The sequence below is a fragment of the Manis javanica genome, chromosome 6 (genome assembly GCF_040802235.1).
Source record: "Manis javanica isolate MJ-LG chromosome 6, MJ_LKY, whole genome shotgun sequence".
NCBI lineage: Eukaryota > Metazoa > Chordata > Mammalia > Pholidota > Manidae > Manis > Manis javanica.
This window is the reverse complement of record NC_133161.1, coordinates 49340955-49352291: the sequence shown is the minus strand read 5'-3', so window position 1 is coordinate 49352291 and position 11337 is coordinate 49340955. Positions and strand designations below refer to the sequence as shown.

The 11337-nt window shown below is 40.7% G+C and overlaps 1 long non-coding RNA gene across 1 annotated transcript; it reads right to left on the bottom strand.

Moving 5' to 3' along the window:
• Positions 1-1598: 1598 nt before the first annotated feature.
• On the bottom strand, positions 1599-9145 carry LOC140850085 (uncharacterized). The gene is made up of 3 exons (XR_012132828.1): positions 6254-9145; positions 5827-6120; positions 1599-2634 (listed from the first exon to the last, which is right to left on the bottom strand). It is a non-coding gene; the product is annotated as an uncharacterized lncRNA (long non-coding RNA).
• Positions 9146-11337: the final 2192 nt, after the last annotated feature.

The window sequence follows — 11337 nt, the reverse complement described above, 5'->3', positions numbered from 1 at the left end:
CGATCCTGAGGCTCAGCCTGACTACCCAGTGAATGGCCCAGCACCTGGTGTATTGGGGACTATTTTTTGGCTATTCATATGCATCCATGAACTCTGATTTTCTGTGAGTACAACTCTGATTTTCTTCTGTGGAGATGCCCTTGGCTCTGGGAGAAGGCATGTGGCTCAGGCTCGGCAAATAAGTGCATCTCATTCCACTCGAAAACTGGGCAGTGGTCTGATCAGAGCCCTTGAGCTGGAAAATGACTTATGCTTTTACTGTTGAGAAAGAAGCAAGAGTCTCTCTTTTCCACTAGGGCTCTCAGAGGTGAGCACACAAGATGGGAATTGTCAGCAACCGTCTTGTCGCCATGGAACCTCACAATGAGCACACTGCAGGCAAGATCAGAGCCACGAGGAGGGGAGACACAGAGTCTTGTTGAAACTGTCTTAGCTCCTAGGGCAACGATGCCTAGGTTATTAAATCCCATGATCCACATCCTTTTAGCTTAAGCCAGCTGGTTTGGGTGCTGTATTGTGCCATGGAAACTTGCTATCTGCGTTTCAGCAGACCCAAGTATTCAGAGTCCCCCAAGCTTGCCACTCTGTCTCAAGCTTTCTTATCTTTGAACTTTCTCTTCCTTGAGCTAGAGTGTCAAGAAGGGGAGGCACATCAAGCATCTTGTTTGACTGTATTTGTCTTCCTCCTTTACCATATAAGCTGCATGAGAAAAAGAAAGAAAGCCTTACCTGTCTTACTCTCACTGTCACATCCTTGGTGCCTTGAATAGGTCCTAGTATGCAACAGACACCCAACAAATATCAAACAAGTGAACGATACTTCCCCTCACTGCCTCAAGCAGAGTGAACTGTCATCCCTTCCTCCCTTTGTGCTAAAGGACAGGATTAGTTACAAGTTACTACTACTAGTTATCAGAGAGCACTGCAATTACTAGCCTATATATTCTCTTTCCTATATTATGAATTCCTTAAGCAGTTTGAGACTTACTCTTTGTATCCCCTGTGCCTGGCAGAGTTCCTGGCATAAAGTTGGGGCCCAGAATAATGGTTGGTAGGTGGAATGAAGTGGTTAAATCAAGAGAATACTCTTCCCATTACACCAACTCCAGCTTCCTTAGCTCCCGTTAACCTCTGTCCTATCCCATTTTCTGTTGGAATCGCCATGTGGGGCTCAGATGATGGACAACAAAGCAACTAACTTCCCAGTGGCCCATATATGAATCTGCTTCCTTTGTGGATCAGGGCAGGAGGAAAGGACACAAAGAAAGGGCCAGCCTGGGTTAAGTGGTCCTCAAGCTAAGGGAATTACTGGCTTCTATGTAAGGTCCCACTGGAAAACAAGAGGGAGTGAAATGCATACACTGAATCCACACCACAGGTGCCTCATGCGGGAACTACTTTGGATCCTCAGTGAGCTCAAGTTCAACAGTTTGAAGCTACTTTTGTTCCCTTACCAGCTTCACCTAAACCTGACTTTCCTGCAATATTGAAGCAAGGGCTCCATAAGACTGCCACATCAATCAAATATTATGAGTCAAATATTATTAATATTATGAATTTATTATTGAACAACAATCATGTTTTTCTTTTGAGACTTATAAGAACACATTTTATAGTGTTACCATGTAGTGGTCACTATTGCCAAGAGCAATAGTAATTTTACTAAGGAAACTGCTGGGAGATAGTATTTAAGTAATATATATGAATCCATTTAATATGCATACATCTGACACATATATTATGGATATATTCAGGAACTGCAAGTGATAATTGTATTCTGTAAGCCACTTGTTTCCAAATGCCAGTTTGTAACACACCTTTTATGGACCCAGAAAAGTAAGGGCAATGATATAATGTGAGTGTGTGTGATTGTAAATTTGTGAATCTCCTTTCTTGAGAAGCAATGTCATTTATTCAAAGATCATAGGCTCTTGCTCTTTCAATATTATCAAGACTAAGAGGAAAGGGCAAGAAATGTATTGTCTTATACAAAATAACAATGTTTTCATATTCAGAAAATCTTGGGATACTGTATTTCAATTTTCTCAATTTTTTGACTAGACTCTTGGTTTATTTATTTTATTCAATTAGCTCAGTCAAAAGCTAAGCACCCTTCTCTCACCTCACTGAGAACATGATCCATGCCCTAAGCTCTCTGCCAGCAGGCCACCCTTCTATGGGACATGGGATGACAACGCCACTATTCATTATACTATTCAAGGGCCTTCTGCTGCTTTACTTCTCAGACTTGGGGAAATATACAGGTGGAAGTAGAATAGAGGATCCTACCTCACCCCACTTGGGTAGTTGGTCAGGAAGCCCAAGTCGGTAATCAGAGCTGCCTTCTTCCACCCTCTTTCTGTGTCCTCCACCATCGTCCAACAGGCTCCTCATTGGACAGGATGACTAACGTGCAGTTGGGTTGGCTGAGTGCCCCATGGCCTTGTTCTTACTGGGTTGCCTCAGGTTCCCATTGTCAGGGGGTTACTGGGCAAGGAAGTATTAGAACCTGCTGCATTGAATCCTGGAGTTGTAAACAGCGTCCTTCCTGCGCCATCATCTAGTTAGATCCTATTTGACGTCGTTGTCTCCCATCCTTTTGGTATGAAGATGTTTGCTTATCCTTCTGTGTAGCTTGGATTTAAAAGAAGATACAGTCTCAAATTTAAAAGCTTAAGAAAGGCACACAAATGAAGTATTATTGGCTAACATAAAACATTATTGTCAAGAAGTTGAACTTGATCTGATCAAGCTTCTTGATTTAGCTAATCATTTACTGGAAATTCAAGAGAGAGATCTGATCTCTTAAATAGATTAGAAAGAGATAAGAAACAGAAAGGTTGAGATTGAAAGACTAAAAGAGACTTAAGGGACAGATCAACCAATTGCCATATATGGGGCTTATTTGAATTCTTATTTCAAAGCCATCGTCTCAATGAGATGAGACTCAAATCCATCTCATTAAGAGGTGAATATCCAGTAATTTTTACTTCCCATGTTTAATAATTTAAATCAAAGTTTAAAACAGATTGTTAGTTGTTAAATATTAATAAGACTTTTTTTAATATAGAGCACTATACGCACAATGAATAAAAATATTCATTTCAAATCATATACCCATTTTAATTGCAAAGAAGTAAAATAGTGTTCAATAACAAGACTTATAAATGTAAAAATATATTCCATTAGGATGTTATGGGGGGAATAGAAAATAAATAATGCATTTGTGGAAATACAGAAATATAAAATTTTAAGTTTTTTCTATATTTAAAAACAATGGTAAGAGGGGTACTTAGATTCTGTTGAAAAATTCGAAAGAGTAATGCAACAGTTTTATTTTATTTTTTAATGTCAGTATTTAAAACATGGCAGAAATTGTGTCCTTTGTTAAAATTTGTGGTGAAAAAAGTTTAGATGCCAGCCTTAAAGTGTGACCAGGGTACAGAGTTTCAAAATCCTTTAAGGGGAAACACAAGCCAAAGTGTTTGGAAATCCCTGTTACCGCTACTACTCCTCAATATTTTTTGAACATGAATTCCTTTTCTTGTATAATATTTATCCATAGTCTTCAGAATACATTTCAGGGAACATTTTAGGGACACTCCAAAGACCTCTAATGGCTGCACCACTGTGCTGGGAGGTGTGTGCTTCTCAATATTGTTCATTTAAACATTTCCTTAGTGTTAGTGGAACAGGTACTAGTTCAAAAACCTGTGCCAGGCCTTAGGGAAATACCCGCTGAAATCACACACAGTGATTAAATCATTTAATTAAGTCCTTCTGTTATAGAGCCGATCAATGATCAATTACTATCCTCTGGCCTTGGTTGACCTTCTGTAGGTGAAAATAGTGGGACTCGCACAGTATCCTCCTGAAAACTGAAATGATCTTAGGACAGTCTAGCATATGAATGTAAGAATAAAAAGGAGTTATTTCAGAAGGCAGGTTTTGCTCTAAATCCAGAATTGTACTCCCGATCAACATGGCTTATTGGTTCTCTTGCAGGACCCCTGTAAAGATAGGCTGGAAGCCAGTTCATAAGGAGGTCTGTATCAGGAATACATCCTTATCACTGGTGGTAAAACAAACAAACTCAAATAGGACAAGCTATGAAGTGATATTAATATTACAGATCTGTCACTCTGTGTCTCTAGACTTTGCAAATGCTCCAAAGATATGTGTACATGGAGTTCTGATGCAGAGATGATTTACCTACAGCCGTCTGACCAGCTCTGTTGAACAGAGTTAGCTTATATTTTGGGGGGCTTAGGAGATGACATTAATAATGCCCATATTTATCACAGAGAGGAGACAGAGTTGCAAGCTTCAATTCTGAGCTCTGTGGGTTCAGTTATGAGTGTGTGTTCTCTTCTGATGGATGTGTTAAACCCAGCAAGCTTCTTTTTAAGGAATTTTTTGCTCTCTGTTATGTATTAATACCACCTTCTTTCCTTAATCTACACATACTCCACATTCTTACACACTTTTGTGTGATTCTTGCACAAAACGATCACTTTGATTGCTCAGAGAAAAAAGTCCCTGTTTTACAGAGACGGTGGGGATAGAAAACTCACTATCTCTTCCCAAACAACACACAAGGCCTAAACCCTCTGAGAATGAGTTGGCGGGATGCAGTCTGCAAGCTTGTTTTTTGTTTGTGTTTTGTTTTGTTTTTAGCAGAGTACAGTCCTTCCCTTCCTTGGTGATTGCCTAACATGTCAAGAAGAGATCTGGTCCACTGTTCTCAGACTCTGGCTCTGAGCATTATAAAACCCAAGGATTTCTGCTTGTCATCTTTATTTACTCACTCATCCAACAAATATTTATTGACCACCTACAGTATACAAAGCCCTAGTTCAAGCATTATGCAGAATTATCTGGATTTTGTAATTCTGAGACATGAAATTTTCAACATTTAATGTCTCTGAATTTGGGATGTTGCCATGGCAATGCTTTCTTTCTTAATGGCACCAAAAATAATTCCATGTCTTACAACCAGTGGCCTCTTAGATTTGATGGAATATTACATCATTTATGACTTCTCTGCTTTCACCTAAAGAAGGAATATGCAAAATAAAGGGAGATAAAATGCACAAATCAGCATGCTCTTCACTTATCAGCTTTTGGAGCAAAAGAAGGCTTAGGGCTTGTGTGATCTGAAGATGATCTGTGTATTTCATTTACTCTTATTCTCCCCAGCCTTAGAAACCTATCATAACTGAGTATGGATTATCTATTGTCATTCTACAGTTCTTAAATTCACAAATGACTTTTTTATTGCTGTAGAGTGTGTGTATGTGTGTTGTTTTCTATCAAAAAACTCATTTGGAAATTGATTTTTAATCTGTTATGGAAGTCAAAATTTGAGGACACTCTTAGGATACATCTATAAGGTGTCAATAGAAACTAGTTAGAGAAATATTTGTAATCAAGTAAAAGAAAGATTTTTCTTTTTCTTGTATTCATCCAAACATTTATCAAGGCCCTAGGATGGATCGGACATTGCAAAGTGCTCTTAGGAGACAGAAACAAATGGGATATTATTTTTGCCTTCAAGGGACTTACAATCTAAAGGAGGAGGGAGTACTGTAAACCATGAATGCTCATCAGGAAGAATGAAATGAGGCCTCTAACCAAGACCCAGGGGAATCTACATGAGATCTACACCACTCCACAGCATTGCACTGACCTTTAAGTATTAACAAAACAAAGTTGTTCCCTCCTTTCCTCTGAAACGTGGCTGCATCAGAGAAAAAGACCCCAGGGGGAGCTCAGAACAATGTCTCAAGGCAGTTCTTATGTGGTTGATATGAAGACAATACTTACCCACTGGGGAATGGCAAGGGCTACAGACTTTGAAAACTTCACAAGCCAGCCAAATTTTCGGTGCCTCTTAGGACTGCTAGTGCCAGTTTCTTCTCAATGGCAGGTCCTGGCAGCAATGCATTCACACTCCTATTTTCCTTCCAAGATGCTTTGTCTTTTTTCTTCCCTGCTCAGCTTCTCCTAGACCCCTCTCAACACCTTCAATTGCCTTCAGAATCCTTCATTTTCAATCTCTTCAGAAAATGCTCCTTCCCCTTTGTTTGAACTCAGAGCTCTTGCAGGCAGGAATCAAGCCTGTGTGACACAGAGTAAATAAACCCTGAATTTGCTGTATCAAGGAAAAGAACAGGAGATAGCTTCTTTGCTTGAATATGTGAGTATCATAAATGGAAGGAAATTTGGAGGACACTGCAGCAGGAAACCATACCTTGGAGTGCTGAGGAAGTGCCACTCGGTTTCTGCTCCTGGAGGTATCTGAGAGCAGTTGAATCTCAATCTAATCTTTTGTCCCAGCACATGTGACAGTTGATATTCACAAGAATGACTGATCTTTGGGGAGCCAGTTTACCAGGAATTCCCACAGCACTGACTTTCCAGATGCCTTTCTCTCCCACCTGGCATGCAAGTGATTAACAGGGCAGTTATTAAAGAGGTAACACTGAGTCTACTCTAATTTATGGGCGGAGCAAATCACTTGTGAATTTTTCTATTTTATTTTTAGAAACTGATCTTTTGAGGCAAACCAGTTTGTAGATGCCCCAACACTACCAGCAGCCCCCTGCCCCACACACCATCTACTAAGGAGGGCTTCTTGGTCAGTTCGTGCCCACCCCCACCAGCCCCGCCATTCAGACCCAGAAGTCAGACTCCAAAGCAGTGGGCCCTTATCCCTTGGCCAGTACCCCAAATTATCCTGCTTTCTTCTTTTAACCCATAAAATACCCATAAGACCTGTAAACAAAAGGAAAAGTAGAAACATTACCCACTTAAAAAGAAAATCACCGATTCTGAATATATTCATCTTACTGAAAACAAAATGCACAAAAACCTTGATTCCTAGTATGCTCAGGTTTATGCTGCCCAAGTTTTAGGCCATCAAATCCTGGAGGTCGAGGCTTTAATAACTTGGGTAAAATAAACTGGCCTGTTGCCTTTTCTCAGTGAAGTGGAGGTGGTCATGTTACAATGATTTTCCCAACCTTCCCACCTACGAGGTCCTTTGTCCAATATACCATACACAGGTGGTGACTAGGTAGGGTTGCCTGATTTAGCAAATAAAAGTGGCAATACCCAACTAAATTGGAATTTCAGTTAAACAACAAACAATAGTTTAGTATGCCACATACCATATTTGGCACATACACATACTAAACAATTGTTCTTTATGTAAAATTTGAATTGAACTGGGCATTTACATTTTATCTGGCAATCTTATCACTAGAGACCATTGCTTGGGATTCGTTAAACACTTCAATATCCACTATTTCTTCTGATCAAGGGACTGAAAGTAATAAGTCCCTGATCATAGTAGCAGTTCGAGACTTAGGCTGTCTATCCAAGGGAAAGGATTCAGGGGGACTTCTTAGTATCTTAGAAGTCATAATATGGCCAGGGGTCCGACTTGCCTATAAGAGAGGAGACCATGCATAGTGACAGGGAGAAGGGAGGCAGTGGGGACAGAGTAAAAGATCAAAGGCGAGCAGAGCATCTTCTGGTGACCACAGCGGACAAGGTGTGCTGGGCTCCCCAGTGTGACCAAGGGAGAGCTAACTATGTCCAGCCCTGTCTCCTCCCTCCTGGGCCTCCAGGAAAGTGGACAGTGAGACCCAGTTCTGTGCTTTAGAAACCATAATGTTTAGACAGAGGAACTCAATTGATTTTCAGCTTCTTTCCCTTTGCATCTCAGCTCAGGACTTTCACACAGGTTCTCATAAAGGTGAGGCAAATAGTTGTAGGTGGAAGATGGTAAGAGGTGTCTTGATTAAGTTCAGAGAAACAGTTAAACCCCTGTGTGGGTCATTTAATACAGTTTCTGGAATATATAAACATGGCACATATTATCTCCCCCTGCTCCCTTTTTTTTTGTGTGGCCTCAAAATTTGATCCAAGTCTGGGAGTTAAAAAGTTCCATTTTGTGTAATCAGGTTCTGGTCAAACATGATTGCTGAATTATTTTAAATTGAAGACACATGTCTGAGGGCTGAGCTGTATGTATTATTTCAGGATGGTGTCCATTAGGTCTTATCCACAGGGGCTATCTTCAACTTTTGCAACATTCAACGCATTCTTTATACATCAATATTTGCAAAATGGTGAATCATATATAAGGGAAAATTGGAGGTAACCTGGTACTCGTTAAAGAGTGATTTTTTGAAATTATCTTGAATGCATTATTCAAACCTGCTGCCAGTCTCCCCTGCTATGCGTCCCAGTGCTAGCTGGAAAATTCCTGAAAAAAAGAATATTTTAAAGACAGTAACAATGCATAAATAAATAAAACCCCACAGTTGTGCAAGCCCCTTTTGCAAAGTTACATGTTTGAAAACTTTACAACTGAATCAACATTTACTTTAACTCCTTGTCAGCCCTAAATACTTTAAGTGTCTTAATTGCAGATCTAAATTGTTTCTGCTGCCATTGACTTTTCCCTTTGAATGCATTTGTCCCTGAACTGAGGCTTGTGTCAGATTTTTCACCTCACAGGGGCAGCCGGTTGATTTTGTAAATTGCTGCATCATCAGAAGTTCCTGCTGGGGCTTGGAGGTCGCTGGCTCCCCATGGGGAAACTGACTCTGACTCGGTCCACTGGCCCAGCGACACTCTCCTCCAAAGATGCCCTCCATACTGATCTGCAGTGTCTGCTGCGTGGTTTTTGTTTAGCAGCTTTATTGAGGTATAATTTCCATACCATAAAATTCACTCATTTGAAGTATGCAGTTCAATGATTTTAGTACCTTTATGGAGCTGTGTAACTATCACCACAATATAATTTTAAAGCAACTCCATCACCCCAAAAGAAACCCCGTGCCCCTTTGCAGTCACTCCCTATTCCCTCTCCAGCCTGTAGCAATCACTAATCAACTTTATGCTGCTACAGATTTACCTTTTCCAACATGTCATAGAAATGGAATCATGCAACATGTATTCTTTATCCTTTGGCTGCTTTCATTTGGCATAACTTGTGGAGGTTCATCCATATTTCAGCATGTGTCAGTACTTGGTTTTCATTGCCAAATAATATTCCGTTGCATAGATGTACCACCTTTAGTTCACCCAGTCATCAGTGGACAGACATTTATTTGGGTTGTGGCTATGTTGAACCTCCTGTGAAAAAATGCAGCTGTTACATTTGTGTATAGACAGACATTTAAAAATGAATGTGACATAGAATTGCTAGTGTCACTCAAAATAAGCTGTAATTTTGATTTACTTTTTGTTTTTTTAAGAGGTTACCCATGCTCTTGTTAAAGCTGTCTATTGGAACATTGCAGAATAAAGTAGGCTCCTAACTGCTTCAACAAATAATATTTTATATATTTAAATAAACTATTTATTATTTAGTGATTTCAGGACATGAAGTGGTTAAGAATAAGGAAGGGAACACCTGGAAATTTTGAAACAAAAAGCGATCTTAGGAGCGACCTCATCTCCTTCTGTGCCAGTCACAATCTGGAGTTTAAAGAGCTGGACTCCCTCACGCCACCACATAGCCATTCCTTCTGGCAGCCTCATCACAAGCTGCCTGGTTTCTGAAAGTCCTGCTGACTTAAATAACACGGAGGCTACTCAGGGAGAAGTAAAGTTGGAAGTGGCAGGGAGGTGAGCGGGTCATAACACGGGAACAGAGTTGTCAGGCTTTGTTTATTTTCATGCCTCCTAAGACTTCAGCGACTGATAGGAGATGTTGGCAATTCTGTCATTGAGGAAAGAGTGTTGTACACAGTGGGGAAGCAGCGGTATCAGGAAGTTCCCTTGCTTGATGCCCCCACATCACCCATTGAGAGCCATGAAAAATCCATATCATGAGAAATCCTTTCCCCAGAAATCATTGCAGGAAGCAGGCATATACAAAAACAGTATGGTTTATAGAATGTGAACGCGATCAAAAGTAAAGCCCAGCCTTCTTGCCCCAGCTTGTTACTACGCCCCTCTGTGGCCATGGCCAGGGCACTAACCTCCCTGGGCCTTGGTTTCATTGCTGTGAAATGAATGCATTGTCACCATGATTCTTGCCCAAGATTTTCCCTATGTCCATTGTTCTGTTTCTCTGACAATTCTGTAAACTTACATTTTTGAAACCCACATTTAAAAGTTAAACCAGTATCCTCATTCTGTTAGCAATCAACTTACTGATGTCAAGAGACATGATCTGGAACACCAACTAGTGAATAACTAGCATTTGTAACACAAGTTTTTAAAATGCCGCACAGTGTCCCAGTGGCACCCAGACCCTATTTTGCAGATAGGAAAATTGTTGTTGATTTTTCAACATATTCTCTTGCAAGTCATCTAGCTTCCTTTGTGTCAGAGCTGGGAATTAAACCCATATTTTAAGGCTTCCAGACCTTTATTGTATCAATTAATGCAGATTGCCTAGGAGCAAAGAAAACAATCATTCAAGGCCTGTGTAAAATAATCTGCCATTAAAAAAACTGACTCATTGGCCAAAAACCCCTATTTTTTCCTCCTTTTATTTTATGGTTTAGATTCTTATTGGAATGGTGAGATCTTGCTGGGGATAGAGGTTGGAGAGTGGTTGCAGTTTGACAGTAGGTGGGAAGACATTAGTCTCCCAAGAATAAATAATCCTTCCTCCTGAGAAAAATGCCAGCATCTCTTTACCCCCTTCTCCTTGGTGGCCTGTGCTTTCTCGCCCATGGAGCAGTGTGGCATCTCTTGCTCAGCCTCTCAGACACGCAGCCAGCTCCTGAGGGTTTAATGGTGCTTTCAGTTGGACTTTCAAGTACATCTCTTAATGGAAGTCAGCTGTCTCGGTCCACTTCCCCAAGGCAAGAATCAGCCGTGGAGTTCATGGGGGTGCTTGCTTCTTGCAACTCCATGCAGGGCATTCCAGAGCCCTGTCATTTTGACAGTTCTCCAAAGCCAGTGCCCAGTCTGGTAGTGAAAGAAATCTGAGGACAGATGGTATGAAACTGAAATCACATCCTCACTACCCTCTCTCAAATGCTGGCCTATTATTTTGGCGAATCTCCACATAGCTCTGTGGCACTCATGCTGATCTGATGGAGGTCTGCGTCTGAAATGTGGATGCTTGAACGTCAGGGCTGATAGGCAGCTCGTTAAAGCAGAAATTGCATTAATGTCGTGTGGTCCCAACATGGCAGTCAGACCCTCATGTGCTTTTGAAGAAGTCCACATGCCACCAGACAAATGAGGAGGTCTCTCTTCACTTACAGACCCATCTGTTGTTGAAAAATGACCCTGGAACAGTGAGAAACCATTCTGTGTTGGAAAGGGAACCTAGTCCTTGAGATAACAATGGCTACAAAG